Here is a 14134-nt window from a genome sequence, read left to right on the forward strand (position 1 = left end):
TACATGGCAAGTGTTCAGTGTGAAAGCTGCAGTTCTGCCCTATTTGTTCAGATTGGATTCTACCACCCGAATGTTCTCCCTTTTCTGTCCTTACAGATCCATTTCTTAGTCTAGGTCCTTGCATAAAATATATGCGCAACACACATCAAATATCCAATACATAAACAAATGAGTGCAGATAGGAGAATGCAGAGACAGTAAAATGCTTTGTAGGATCATCGTTGCAATTGCTAGGGGAACATTTATTTTCTCTTTCCTTTCCTCTGTAATAGAGAGCTGGAATGCAGAATGGATTAGTGGAGGAGGAAGGATTAGTGGTTTACTGGAGTTCACTTAAAGTCATTGGGGTTTCAGCTAGAGCCTATGAGTGCAAGGAAGTAAGAGGTTTGGGGATTGACAATGTGAACTCAAGGTTTTCCTCTGACTGTTCTGCTTATATGTCCTGATAAGATTTTATCCAACTAAATTAGCTGGCCTCTGTAAATCCTCATTAGCTACTTTTCAATGAAATATACTATGCCATTTTTGTTCACTTTGCTGTTAAGAATCATCTAAGAAGCTTGAGGGAGAGAAAGAGCCATTAACTTCTGGATCTAGCCTGGGACCCCTGTCTCTTTGATGACTTTTAAATAAATAAATTCCAGGAAGCTAGAACATATATTTTTGGGAGAGGAGGGTGAGATCAAGGGGAAAATGAATGGAGAGAGGAAAGGTGGGTGAATGAAGTCATAACGTTCAATGTATATAAGTAAAAATAAGACCATATAACTTGAGGGATTAGGAAGGCTAGCAGAGAATAATAAAAGGAGTAATATTTATTAAGATGCTTTGTATTCATAATCTGGCTTGTTCAATTGAAACAACTTGGTACAACTACTTAAGACAATTCAGGTTTTTTTTGTTGTTGTTGGTCATGGGGCTTGAACTCAAGGCCTGGGTACTGGTTGTGAGCTCTTTTGCTCAAGGCTAGCACTCTGCCACTTTTGAGCCACAGTACCATTTCTGGCTTTCTATATTGGGAAAAAGAGTCTCATGGACTTTCCTTCCTAGGCTGGCTTGAAACCACAATCTTCAGATCTCAGTTTCCTGATTAGCTAGGATTACAGCTATGAGCCACCAGAACCAGGCTTAAAGACAATTTTTTAAAAACTAAAAAAAAATAATGCACACATTGAATTGAAAGCTTTGTATAACTACTTAAAAGTAGGTATTATTTAATAAACAAATAAAAAATATTTTATGGGATGCACTAAAAAGCACTCCCCTCTCTTCTTCAGAATAATTAGTCTGAACATCAGTCCCTCTCTTGGAGCAAAGTCCATATTTGTCTCAGGATCTCTTTGATTCTGGCCCTCTGATGCAATCTTCTAAAGTATCTTCAAGGGCCTGAAGTTTATAAACAAAGCTAATAAGAAACTTTTGACAGGAGAGATTATTAAATTCCATCTCTTAACTTATTTACAGAGTTTTCATCTTCCTGAAGTTTGTCACAAGCTTTGTTGTTAGCTAAGTGATTCTGAGAAGCTATTAGTTTCAGGTAATGATGATGAAGGAGAATATTTTGTCCTGAGAATAGGTGATTGGACCAATTGTGCATTAGTGACTTTAAGACTATGGGTCTATTCTGTGATTTGAATTCAAGCTCTTATTCAGCTTCATATGCTTAGCTAGTATTCGGCCGACTAAGCCATATTTTTAGCCTAATTTTTTGCTGGTTATTTTGGAGTCTCATGGCCTTTTTTGCCCAGGTTGGCTTTGAACTGTGATCTTCCTAAATCTCAGTCTTCTGTGTAGCAAACAGCCACTCCAATGTTTACCAAATGCTTTGCATTGTTTAAGCAAAATCTAAGATGTGAAGTTCAGGAATGAAAAGAATGAATCAGATGACTAGCCAATGCAGTTGGTTTTTCTACATTGTGAAAAATACTTAAGAGAGTTTAAAAAGAAAGAGCAATTTATTTTGGGTCAAGGTCTATTAGAGGTTTCAGTCCTTGGTTGGCTGTGGTAGCAGAATATTGTGGTGGAAGGATATGATCAAACAGAGCTGCTCACATTATAACAGCCAAGGAGCAGAGAGTCAGAAAGAGAACCTGATCCTGGATTCCTCCTTCCCTAGTTTCCTTCTATCTGGGCCCTCAGCCTATTGTATGGTGCTCCTCTCATTTATGGTATCCTTCCTTCCCTTATTGAATTGTCTCTGAAATATTCTCACAAACATACTCATAAGTATGTATTACTAATTTCATAGGCACCTGTTAAATCAAGTCATCAATCAAGATTAATCATGACAGGCAGTGTTACTGCTGATAAAGGGAGGAGCCAACACTGAGAATTTCACCCAAATCTTCAGGGAAAATCTGTTCCTGTGTAATTTCTTCGGGAAGATGGTCATAATTAGGAGCTTGAAGACAAAAACTAGAGTCTCTATTCTTCATCCTTTGGTACAATTTCTCACAGGTAGTAGATGTTTTGGACATCCTGAATGGTTAAATAAATGGATGGAAGATGTTGGTGTCCTGGGAAATGTTTAGTATCCCAGTGAGCTTTACTTACTCCTCACGAAGAAAACCAAATCCTCTTATTCCTCTCTCTCTCTCTCTCTCTCTCTCTCTCTCTCTCTCTCTCTCTCTCTCTCTCTCTCTCTCTCTCTCTCTCTCTCTCTCTCTCTCTCTCTTCCCCCATCTCTCTCTCTCTCTCTCTTCCCCCATCTCTCTCTCTCTCATCTAGCTTTATGCAGGTTATTTTAAAAATGGAATCTCAAGGAGTTTTCTCTCTTGGCTGGCTTGAAAAATGATCCTACAGATCTCAGCTTCCTCAGTAGCTAGGATTATAGGCAAGATTCATCAGCATCTAGCTTCTTTGGTCTTTTTTATCAGACTTTTCAAGAGCAGCTACTTTATATTGCTTCTAGGGACTCTGACATTTGTATTAAGTAGGTAACCAGTGCAAGACTAACTAAGACATTCTGTTCATATTAGCCTGAAAAGCTGGCTGGTTCTTGGTATTTCAAGTAAAACGAAACACTATCCTCTAAGGGTGAAAATGCATCTTCAAATTTTTTCATGTGAGGTGTGGTAACTTAAAAACTCTATATAATAAAAGGTGGGTGTTCTTGGCTGTGGTTCCTGTCCAGTAATGGCATGAGGTAATTTCCTTGTCTGTGTTGGACTGTTCTGAGCAGTGAGGATGTTTTATCAAAGGCCAGGGAATTAATCTAATAGGAGACTCTAGAGACTCACTTGATATTCATGCAGAAAGTGTTATTTAAAAGTCTGTTGTGAATAACTGAGTGCACTTGAGCTGAAGAGTTCATGGGCTAGGTTGGTAGGAACTCCACAGCTTGTCAGTACATCATCAGCCTATACCCTGAATGAATCTCTCAGGAAACAACTCAGAACTGGCCAAGCTGTTAACAGACACCTTTTAGTGACAGTGGTTCCCTCCTTATTTCTTCCTTTTTGATTGCGTCAAAACTAAGCTTAAAACTTGTCCAGCTCATCCTGTGCAGTATGCCCTGTGTACCTTCCTCAGCTAAGCTGGCATTTGTTAAGGCAATAAGAAGGTAGCAAACAGACAGGAAGCATGCACTTCGGGTCATTGACTCCAAACCATCCTCTCCCTTCAGCCTGTTTTCTGCACAGCAAGCTTTGGCTCTAATGGCCCTGTTTCTCACTAAACTCTTAGAATAGCAGCAGTCTCAGTTTCCTTCAGTGTCTTGTATGTCTTTCCTTGGGGGAGAAAATCAGCTTCTTGTGTTTTCTTCATTCTAATGGACTGAGTGTCTAAATTCAGGCTCCCAAGCCTTTTGGGAGCAAGTGTGTCTTGGAGATGTGAAGGACGTGATACAGAGCCAGTGGTGCAAGAGCAAAAGGCAGAAAAATAAATCACGATGTTCATTGGGATTTGGTTTATTCATGGAACACTTATAGAGTTCCTAAGTATATGTATGTCAAGGGAAAATAGAAATCTAACTCTTTGAGAACTTACTAAATCCCGGGCACCAGGGCTGGTGCATATATTACATGGGCCAGCATATTTCATCTTTCCTAGTCTAGGCAAACACACTGCAGTCTGAGCTTTAGGTACAAGAGATGAAGGGGGCCAGCAACTTTCTCAGTCATACAGGTAGAGATGGCTTTGAAGCCAGGACCTTCCATATGCACTAAAGCTGAACTTACTCCTTTTCAGCTCACTTCTAGCTGCTGAAAAAAAATAAGAAAGATGCAAGTTAAATAAACAAGTCATGACTGTGTGTATCATAATCTAACAGGGAGAAAGAAGGAACCGATCCTCTCAGCAGGTGCCTTGAGAGGCAGAAGATTGGGATAGGAAGAGCCTGAGCTGAAAACTTGGTCTGGTTACTCTCCTGGCCTTCTATAGGGTGGAGTAGACGGGGTAACAAGTGTTGTGAACTGCACCACTGTCATTGTCGCCACCCACCAGGTCAAATCCAACGTGTACTTATGGTACCATAGCTTATTTTGCCCTTCTCCTCTCAGAAGCTTCACCAGTTCTTGCATTTTTCACTTAATTCATCTAACGTATAGGTTAGGCATTCACACAGAGTGAGGCCCTAGGAAGATATTCATAGGAGAGGATCACAAGGGCACAATAGCTATATGCATCTGACTATATAAAATAATATTTATCAAAATGAACAAGAGGATTTTCCTCTGTTTTTGGTTTCAGTTCTTTCTGTCTTATTTGTTCATTTACCTGTCTTTGGGAAGTTAAGGAATGGCAAAGAAATGGTGGGACAGAGTGAATAAATGTAGCAGTGGTACTCACTAGATACTATGTTGAAAATGAACTATACAACGTGTGGGTAGGGAATGAAGGGGAAAATGGAGAGGGGGAGAGGGAGGGATAGAAGGAGGGGGGAGGGAAGGGGTAGCATTGTTTAAAAGAAATGTACACATTATCTGACTTATGTAAATGTAAACCCCTGTATACCACCTTTACAATAATAATGAATAATTTTTAAAGGACCGTAGTTTGTATAAAATGCTTGCTGCCTGCTTTGAAACATAGCTATTTGCTGTCAAGGATTTAATTTGCATGTGCAAAATAAAACATATCAGATTATATAAAAGATTATCCTGATTGTAATATCAGATTATTCATTGTAGTATTGATTTAACAGAGCATAAAATCAATCAAGTTTATGCAATATACTGCCTTGATGTGGGTGTTTTGTAGCTCTTAAAAATGGGAAAAAGTTTTCCCCAACATTGATAAATACAAAGACAAAATATAGAATATGCTACTAGGTGCATGTGTATGTATGTATGTGTGACACACATACATATACTTGCATGATTTTGAATTGTTTAGAGACATCCAAGAGACCAAAACCTTGATGCTTCTAGGAGAGAAGGGAACAGATGACTGAGGAATATAAGCACGAAGGGTTCTCACTTCATGGTAGTAATTTTCTAAGTACTATTGAGAAAAAGGATTGATATTCTCTCCTCTCATTCACTACAGCACATGAGCCATGGGATCCTGACATCTGAACCAGTTGAGTTCCATTTTCAGAACCGGAGTCTACTGGCTTCATGCTTAGATGTTGAGCCGATCTTACATGCCATAACATTTTTAAATTAAGGATTCTTTTTTTTTTGGCAGACAGGGTGGGGGCAGGGGTCGGTCATGGGGCTCGGACTCTGGGCCTGAGCTTTGTCCCTCAGCTCTTCAACTCAAGGCTAGCACTCTCCAACTTGAGCCACAGTGCCACTTCCAGTTTTCTGAGTGGTTTATTGGAGATAAGAGTCTCATGGAGTTTCCTGCCTGGGCTGGCTTTGAACCGCGATCCTCAGATCTCAACCTCCTGAGTAGCTAGGATTACAGGCGTGAACCACTGGCGCCTGGCTCTAATTAAGGCTTCTTAATTTGAATTTCTGTTGTGTATGAATGGACTAATATTACACACTTCTGTATTTTTGATTTGGATACATTAGCTATCTTAATGGAATTTGCTATTTGAAGAAATGCTAGCAACCCACCACTAGCTTAACAACCTTTCCTGATGTGAGGACTAGCTTGCTGATCTTGCATTCCTTTGGTTCATCTACTGTAGCCTCAGATCTCAGGCAAACCATGAGATTGTCCAAGTCTGTCTTTGGTCCTGTCACCACCTGTGATAGATGAGCTCTTGGTGTCTTACTTCCTCTCTCAAATATCTGGTCTTCACTGGTGTCATATGGCTTTCAATTCACTCTTACACAGATGTGCAGTCCTAATGCAGCCATAAAGTTTTTCCCTTCCCATGTAAACAGAGTGATTAAAAACATAGTTTTCAGAATGAAACAAAAGAAGAAGAAAGCCTCAGTAATGGAAGACAGAGCTGAGACCTGAGCATTTGCGTTGGCCACCACCTACTCCTCCCGGGGAGAATGCATGAGGAAACTGGGAAGCAAAGCCAGGGGGAACAGGGTCTGGGCACCAGAGTTGATGTAGATTTTCCATGGCAGCAAATATATTGTTAGAATCATAATAATGTGGAAGCCTTGGGGCCAATGTTAGCAGTTCCCATTTGAGCCACAACCAGAAGAGGCATGTGCAAATACAAGAACAGAATTTACCAGGTCCTGGTGGCACTGATATCTTTTCTACAGAGAAGGTAGCGTAAGCCTTGACCTACTGCTTCCCACCAGAGAGCTTATTCCTCTTCTTCTCACAACATATGTATCAAGCAATCTGTTAATACAGGTTGCATCACCATGTGTCTTTGCCTACAGGGAAAGAATATGTTGGTTCTTCTGTTATATGTCTCATTATAAATGACTAAGCTGGCTCTCCACAATTCTCTATTCTGGGGATACAGATCCATTTTAAGCCAGGAGGAAAACTCAACTACATGAGGACATGAGGCTGAAAAACTGACCACGGTCTGGGGTTATGCCAATGGAGCAAAATTACCATGAGGTTTTGTGGCAGTCAGATAGTTTAAAGACCCAGAAGCTAGCATCACAATGACTTTCTCTCATGTTTCCCAAGTTCTTTTGGTCAAAGCAGAAGCTCTGGACATAATCCTCTGGCTTTTATACTGGTTTAGATTTGGCATGGCTCTGCAGTGGAATGAGTGTGTCTGACATGCAATTACACAGTTACAATAGCTGTATATTTAAGAGCATGTTAAAAATGCCCCATGTCAAAATGGCCAAGACAAAAAGTCAGACAGTTATTAAAACCTGCTTTAAAATAAAAAAGAGACGGTCCATGGATGTGTTTCAAAACATTAACGCATATTTTAACAGTGCAGTGGGAAGTCTCCCATTGTTGCTCTATTTTCACAGCAAGTAATTCCTGAGATTTACTATTCATCCTTACAAATAGTTGGGCATATAAAATCTATCTACAAACATAAAAATGTGAATATTTTTCTTTCCTTTTCTACATAAGCCAGCATATTATAAATCTTTCCTGTATAACTTATTAGCAGCATATCTGGGCAAATCTTTTATATTATTAAATAATTTCTCTTTTCAGGAAATCACATCATTCTTGTAGTAAACCAGGCACCAGTGGCTCACACCTGTAATCCTAGCTACTCAGGAGGCTGAGATCTGAGGATTGTGGTTCAAAGCCAGCCCAGGCAGGAAAGTCCGTGAGACTTTTATCTCCAATAAACCACCAGAAAAGTGGAAGTGGCTCTGTGGCTCAAGTGGTAGAGCACTAGCCTTGAGCTGAAGAGCTGAGAGACAGCACCCAGGCCCAGAGTTCAAGCCCCATGACCACCACTACCAACAACAACAAAAAGAATGCAGGTCCAGGTCCTGAGCTGGGTACTGGTGACTCATGCCTGTCATCCTAGATACTTGGAAGGCTGAGATGCAGACAATCATAACTGCAGGCCAGCCCAGGCAGAAAAGTGTGAGAATCTCCATCTGAAAGGAGGATGAAGGTCACAGTGGCATGTGCTTGTCATCCTTGCTGTGGTGGGGAGTGAAAAACAGTAGAATTAAGGTCCAAAAGTGTGTACAGGCAGGAAGTAACATTGTATTTCAAAGATAACCAGCACAAAAAAGTATTGGAATTGTGACTCAATGGTAAAGCTCCTCCTTAGTAAATGTGAAACCCTAGTACAGCTTTCTCACTTAATGCTTTGGTGGGATTCTTAACAAGTCTTTAATTTCTAAATCTACAAAATGAGTTCAATATGCACAGTTTACCTTATTAGTTTCATATATGTAGATAGAGAGCTAATATGGCTTCAGGTGTACAATATGGGAAAGAAGGAAAGGAGGAGAGAAATAAAATAGGGGAAGAAGAGAATGGAAAAGAAAGTATCCTCTAAATTTATGGGAATCTGCATTTAACTCCCTGGATATTGGATTGTTTATTTCCTCCAGTGGATTTCAGTTTCTTCATAACCGGATGTTATACATTATTGGTACAATGGCTATAATGTAAGGTCTTCAAGAAACTCATTAAACTCTCCAACTTTTATATAGTTATGCTCTGCATAAAGACACTTCAGTCAAAGACAGATCGCATATATGATGATGGCCCCAGGATATTTGATAGAGATGGGGAATCCCTATTCTTGGTGATGTTACAGCTGTCATCATGTCTTAGCATGATATATTACTCATATATTTATAGTGATGTTGTTGTAAACAAATCTATGATGCCGTCAATCACTTAAATCTATATTACATGGGCTAGGAAATGTTACTCAGTGGTATAGGTCTTGCCTGGCATACACAAAGCCAGAGTTCAACACCTAGCAAAAAGTAAATGAAACACACAGCACATACATTATGTACAATAAAGAATATTAATGATCATAAAGGGCTGTTTCTCTCTCTCTCTCTCTCTCTCTATATATATATATATATATATATAGTAGACTCTATTTTATTGTTAGAGCATATTATTTCTACTTAGCACAAAAACAAGTGTACTGTCAAAGAGTATGCCACATTACAAGAATAGCCTCCTACATCTCTTTCTGTCTGTCTCTGTCTCTGTCTCTGTCTCTGTCTCTGTCTCTGTCTCTCTCTGTCTCTGTCTCTCTCTGTCTCTGTCTCTCTGTCTCTGTCTCTGTCTCTGTCTCTGTCTCTGTCTCTGTCTCTGTCTCTGTCTCTGTCTCTCTCTCTCTCTCTCTCTCTCTCTCTCTCTCTCTCTTATTCTGTAGTAGAGTTTGAATCCCAGAACTTGTGTTTTCTTGGTTGTAACTCTGCAACCTAAGGCACATCACCTCTAGCTTTGCTTCATGTTGGTTATTTCAGAAATGGAGTCCAGTGAACTCTACTGCAGAAGCTGGCCACAACCTTGACCCCCTACAGATCTCAATCCTAGAGTAGCTAGTATTATAGGCCCATTTTCCAGATTGCTCAATTTCTCTTGTGCTTCATTTCATCTTGAAGTGTTTTCTATTTATCATTACCTTGTGAAATGCATAATAGGCTACACTATTCTAATTCACAGAAGTATGTTCCATGACATTTGAGTGATAAGGGAATCATTTAAAGCGTAATGTCTCAGAATGTGTCCCTGTCACTAAGTGATACGTAACTATATTGATTAACATGCATTTATCATGTACATGTTTCACACAAAGGTATTAAAGGGCAAAAGCAGGTGAGATATGTCTCCTCTCTTCAGAATAGTTTATAGGTCAGATAGGGGCAGGGAAAATTATAAGCAGGGAGTTCAGAAAAGGAGAGAGGAGAAAGATAACCTTTGGTATCTTTTGTGAAGGAGATGGACAGGAAGAAATACCTGGAGCAATGAAATTGACCATACAACCTGGCTTAATGGTACAGTCAATGGCAATTAACAACATGTGTTTGTAAGTAGAAGAGAAAGCGGGTGAATGAGCTCTTTCTCTCAGGGCTGTGATGGGTAGCAGAGCTCACACTCCGAGATGAGAGGAGTACACATAGTAAGCATATACACAGCATGAGAAGGTCTGGCTTGGTTTATCTTGGAACTCACTATTCAGATCAACGCTATTTGATTTACATGTATCATGGATATACTATCTGGGTAATCCTGGCTGAGTCCCCTTAATTTTCTAGTTTCCTCATCTATAAAGTGGGAAAGCTGAGGAGGAGCTTAACACATAATATATCTTGTTTAAATATTTGCTGTCATTGTCCATGTTAGGAAGCAGGAACAATGTTAATTGCTAGAGCAGTTATGAAGAACTATCAGATAATATCTTTGCTCTCAAAAAGAAGGATTTATAGACTAACATTAGTTACACAGGGTTGAGTGTACTTACCTTTTCTAAGATAAAGTGCCCTTGACTTTCCCTCCGGATGCCTTGAGTAGTTAAGCTCTTTATCCTCACTTTAGACTAACTTAAGTCTTTAACATTGTATGTCTTAGGCTCTTGTCCAAAAGTAGAGAAAGCTGACTAGCACTTTCCAAACAGACTAAAGAACCAGTAGACAAAATGAGTTAGATGTTCCTGGAATCAATGCCAAAAATACTATTATTACATCTTCACTGGGTGGTATAGAAAGATATAACACCCAGCTTTTTTTTCTTTCCAAGGTGACATGGTCCATATCAAAATGGGCAATGGCCCACTTTTACAGTTTTAGGTCATTTGTAAACACCACCTAGCAAGATTGAACAATGCAGTAGCCATTGTTCTCGGGAGAATTTTTGATAGAGCCTTTCTTGCAGTCAAAATAAAATCACTTTTTGGCTAACTCCAAGACAAATGGCCATATCTCAACTCACAAAGATTTCTTTTGTTCCTATCCTTGGGCATTTTTTTCTTTTCCTAAAGGGACAGAACAAGAAAAATAGGTAGTTATATGTGTGATCACTTCTCTGGTCTTTTGCAAACCACCTCCCCTTCCCATGCACAAACCATCAGAAACACAAAAATGATTAGAGCAAAATTAGAGCAAAACCAGCTGAAAGTGGGTTATTCACTGTTGGATCTATGGGACCAATTGCTGCGATAAATGCTTTTTTAAGTAGCCAGTTCGACAAAGAATATAGACTGTTTACATATGATTAATTAAGAAATAATTATCTTTGGGGAAATATGAGACAATAAATGGACCATAAAATCGAAATAAACACGCAGGCTACTGCCTTTTCTTTCAATTGGTGCCAAGGAGATTTATGATTTACCTATAAAGACATGAGAAACTCTACCCTCATCCACTGACCATTTCGAAAATCCAGAGGGCATTATGAAATCACAGCTGACACTGTCCTTGTCTTTTCCACATTTGCTGCCTCTAGATGTGTCACATCTAAAGAGAGAATTAATGCTAAGTTATTATAGTGTTCTCATTGTCCATTTGTTAAATGCCATTGCCTTAGAGGTCATGATCAATGACTTCCTCTGCCACATTTCTATCTCTTACTTGGACTATATAAATAGCCCAGTAACCATTCCCTAGGACCTGCCTCTCTCCGTTTCAATCTTTCACACACACTGCTGCTTGCATCTTGAAACTCTTGTGCTTAAAAGCAAGTAAACAACCCCTCAAATTTTCCAGTTCAATATCTTTTGGAAGGGGGGATAATTTCTTTGTTTGTTCTTGTTTTTGCTGCTGTTTTGTTTTTGCTTTGGCTAGGAAATGAAATCTGGACTGTTTAGTCTGGAATTCAAGTCTCTATCTTTCATGGAATCATGCAATTAATAACCAGCACTGGATCCTCACATATGACTAACATGTTAGGAATCTATACAAGTAGTCACTATTCTGTAGCTCATGAGCTTTATAGTTCTAGTAGAAGGTAACTATGTAAGCAAATAAGTGCATTGAAGTTGATTTCAACAGAAAAATGTAAATGGTAAGTTGGATGCAACATACAAAAATGACCATGTAATTACGTTCTTCTCAGAAAAGCCTAGCATCTAACACTGTATTTCATTGACTTAGTCAACATAAAGAGACAGAGTAATAAGAATGTAAGATATAAATATGTGACCAACAACTATGCACTACCTGGATAAGACATAGCTCCTGATTTCATATAGACAGTGAATGACAATGGGATCAAGAATACATTTCTCAGCCAGGCATCTGTGGCTCGCATCTCTAATCCTATCAACTAAGGAGGCTGAGGTCTGAGGATCAGGACTCAAAGCAAGCCCAGACAAGAAAGACTTTGAGACTCCTGTCTCCAATTACCCATCAAAAAGCCTGAAGTGGAGCTACGGTAGAGAACTAACCTTGAGCAAAAAGAGCTCAGGGACTGAGCGAAAGGTTTGAAAGCTGGAGGCATCAACTAAGGGGGAAAAAAGTACTTTCAGGCTTTGGACAATGGACTGTGGGGAAACAAGTTAAAAAGCAGATACTAACAAGGAATATAACTAGGAGATAAAGGCAAGAGAGGAAATCAGATCACAAGTGAAAGGATTAGCTATAATCAGCAGATTAAATAGGTCTTCTATATTTGGAAAGAAGAAATACCTCTAAGCAAGTTATTGATGCTAAGCAGAAGGATCCCCTCAAAGCTGTCCATGCGCTAACTCCTGGAACTTGTGATTATGTCATGTTACACTGCAAAAGGAACATTGCTGAGGTAATTAAGGTTCCAAATATGCAGGTAAGGGAGATTATCCTGGATTGTGCATGGGAGTACAATCTTACCACAAGAATCCTTAAACACAAAGAACTTTCCCTAGCAGAAGTGAGTGATGTAGTTGAAAGAGAAATCCTGAGAAATGACAAAGACAGTGAGAAAGACTGCTTTGGAGAAATTTGAAGTTTGAGAGGTTTATTATCCATGGTGACTGAGAAGAGCCACATGGTAAGTGCAAGAAGAAGTGCAGACAAGTTTCAGGAGCAAAGATCAACTCTTGAATGACAGCTAGAAGGAAATAAGGACTTAAGTCTCAAAATCTCAAGGAACTAAACTGAGCCAATAATACAAGTGGACTTGAAAACAAATTTGTCTCTCGAGTCTCAGGAAAGCACATTGCATTGCTGACACTTTTAATTTCAGCTATATGAGCCTAAACAGATTCAGATGAGCTGTCCTATTCCAAGATCCTTCCACCCTCCAAGATTGACTTCTAAGCTGCTGTAATTTGTTACAGTAGTGATAGAAACTATTATGCCAGTTGACAATCCACCAAAGTGGCTAAGAATGCCCAAGGGCCATCCCATTGTTCTGCTTTATCCATTGTTTTGTTCTATTCTAGCAGAGCTTTTGACCTGCTCCAGTACTTTGGGCTCTAGATATATTTATTTATTTATGTACTTATATATCTATATTTACTGTTACTGTAAGGTAATATACAGAGGGGTTATACTAACATAATTCAGGCAATGAGTACATTCCATGTGTGTGTGTGTGTGTGTGTGTGTGTGTGTGTGTGTGTGTGTGTGTGTGTGTGTGTGTGTGTGTTTGCCAGTCCTGGGTCTTGAACTCAGAGCCTGGGCACTGTCCCTGAGCTTCTTTTGCTCAAGGCTAGCACTCTACCACTGGAGCCACAGCACTACTTCCAGCTTTTTCTGTATATGCGGTACTGAGGACTTGAACCCAGGGCCTTGCGCATGCTAGGCAAGCACTCTACCCCTAAGCCACATTCCTAGCCCAGTATATTCCTTTTTGAACAGTGTCACCTCTTCCCTTGTTTTTTTTTTTCAGAGTTCATTGCAGAGTTCATTTTCAACATAGTGTCTAGTGAGTATCACTGCTGCATTAGTTCATCGTTTGTACCACCATTTCTGTGCTCTCCCTTATCCTACCCAAAACATAAACTTACATATAAGACAAAAGATACAGAGAACAAAACAACAAAGGAGAAAAAAAGCAAAGTAACATAAAACTTTTTGGCATTCATTTTGATAAGCATCATTTTATATGATCATATGCACATAACTACTGAACTTTTGTGATCCTCTCCTAAAAATATGCTCCTTTGCTCTCACTGTGTGATGTCTAAAATCCTGTGTAATTAGTCATGTCCAAGTGTATTTTTTTGTCTTTTATCCAGCATGTTTATTTGTTATAGGTACATTATAGTAACAACAAATGAAGGAAACTTTGCAACCTATACTTCTTTGGGTCTGGCTTACTTCACTTAATAAATAATTTTTTCCAGGGAACACTACTACAGTGTTGGTAGGAATGTAAACTTGTTCAACCACTCTGGAAAGCAGTATGGAGTTTCCTTAAAAGACTAAACATAGAGTTTCCC

This window comes from Dipodomys merriami, unplaced genomic scaffold, assembly GCF_024711535.1.
Source record: "Dipodomys merriami isolate MVZ:Mamm:240054 unplaced genomic scaffold, mDipMer1.0.p SCAF_2, whole genome shotgun sequence".
Classification (NCBI taxonomy): Eukaryota; Metazoa; Chordata; class Mammalia; order Rodentia; family Heteromyidae; genus Dipodomys; species Dipodomys merriami.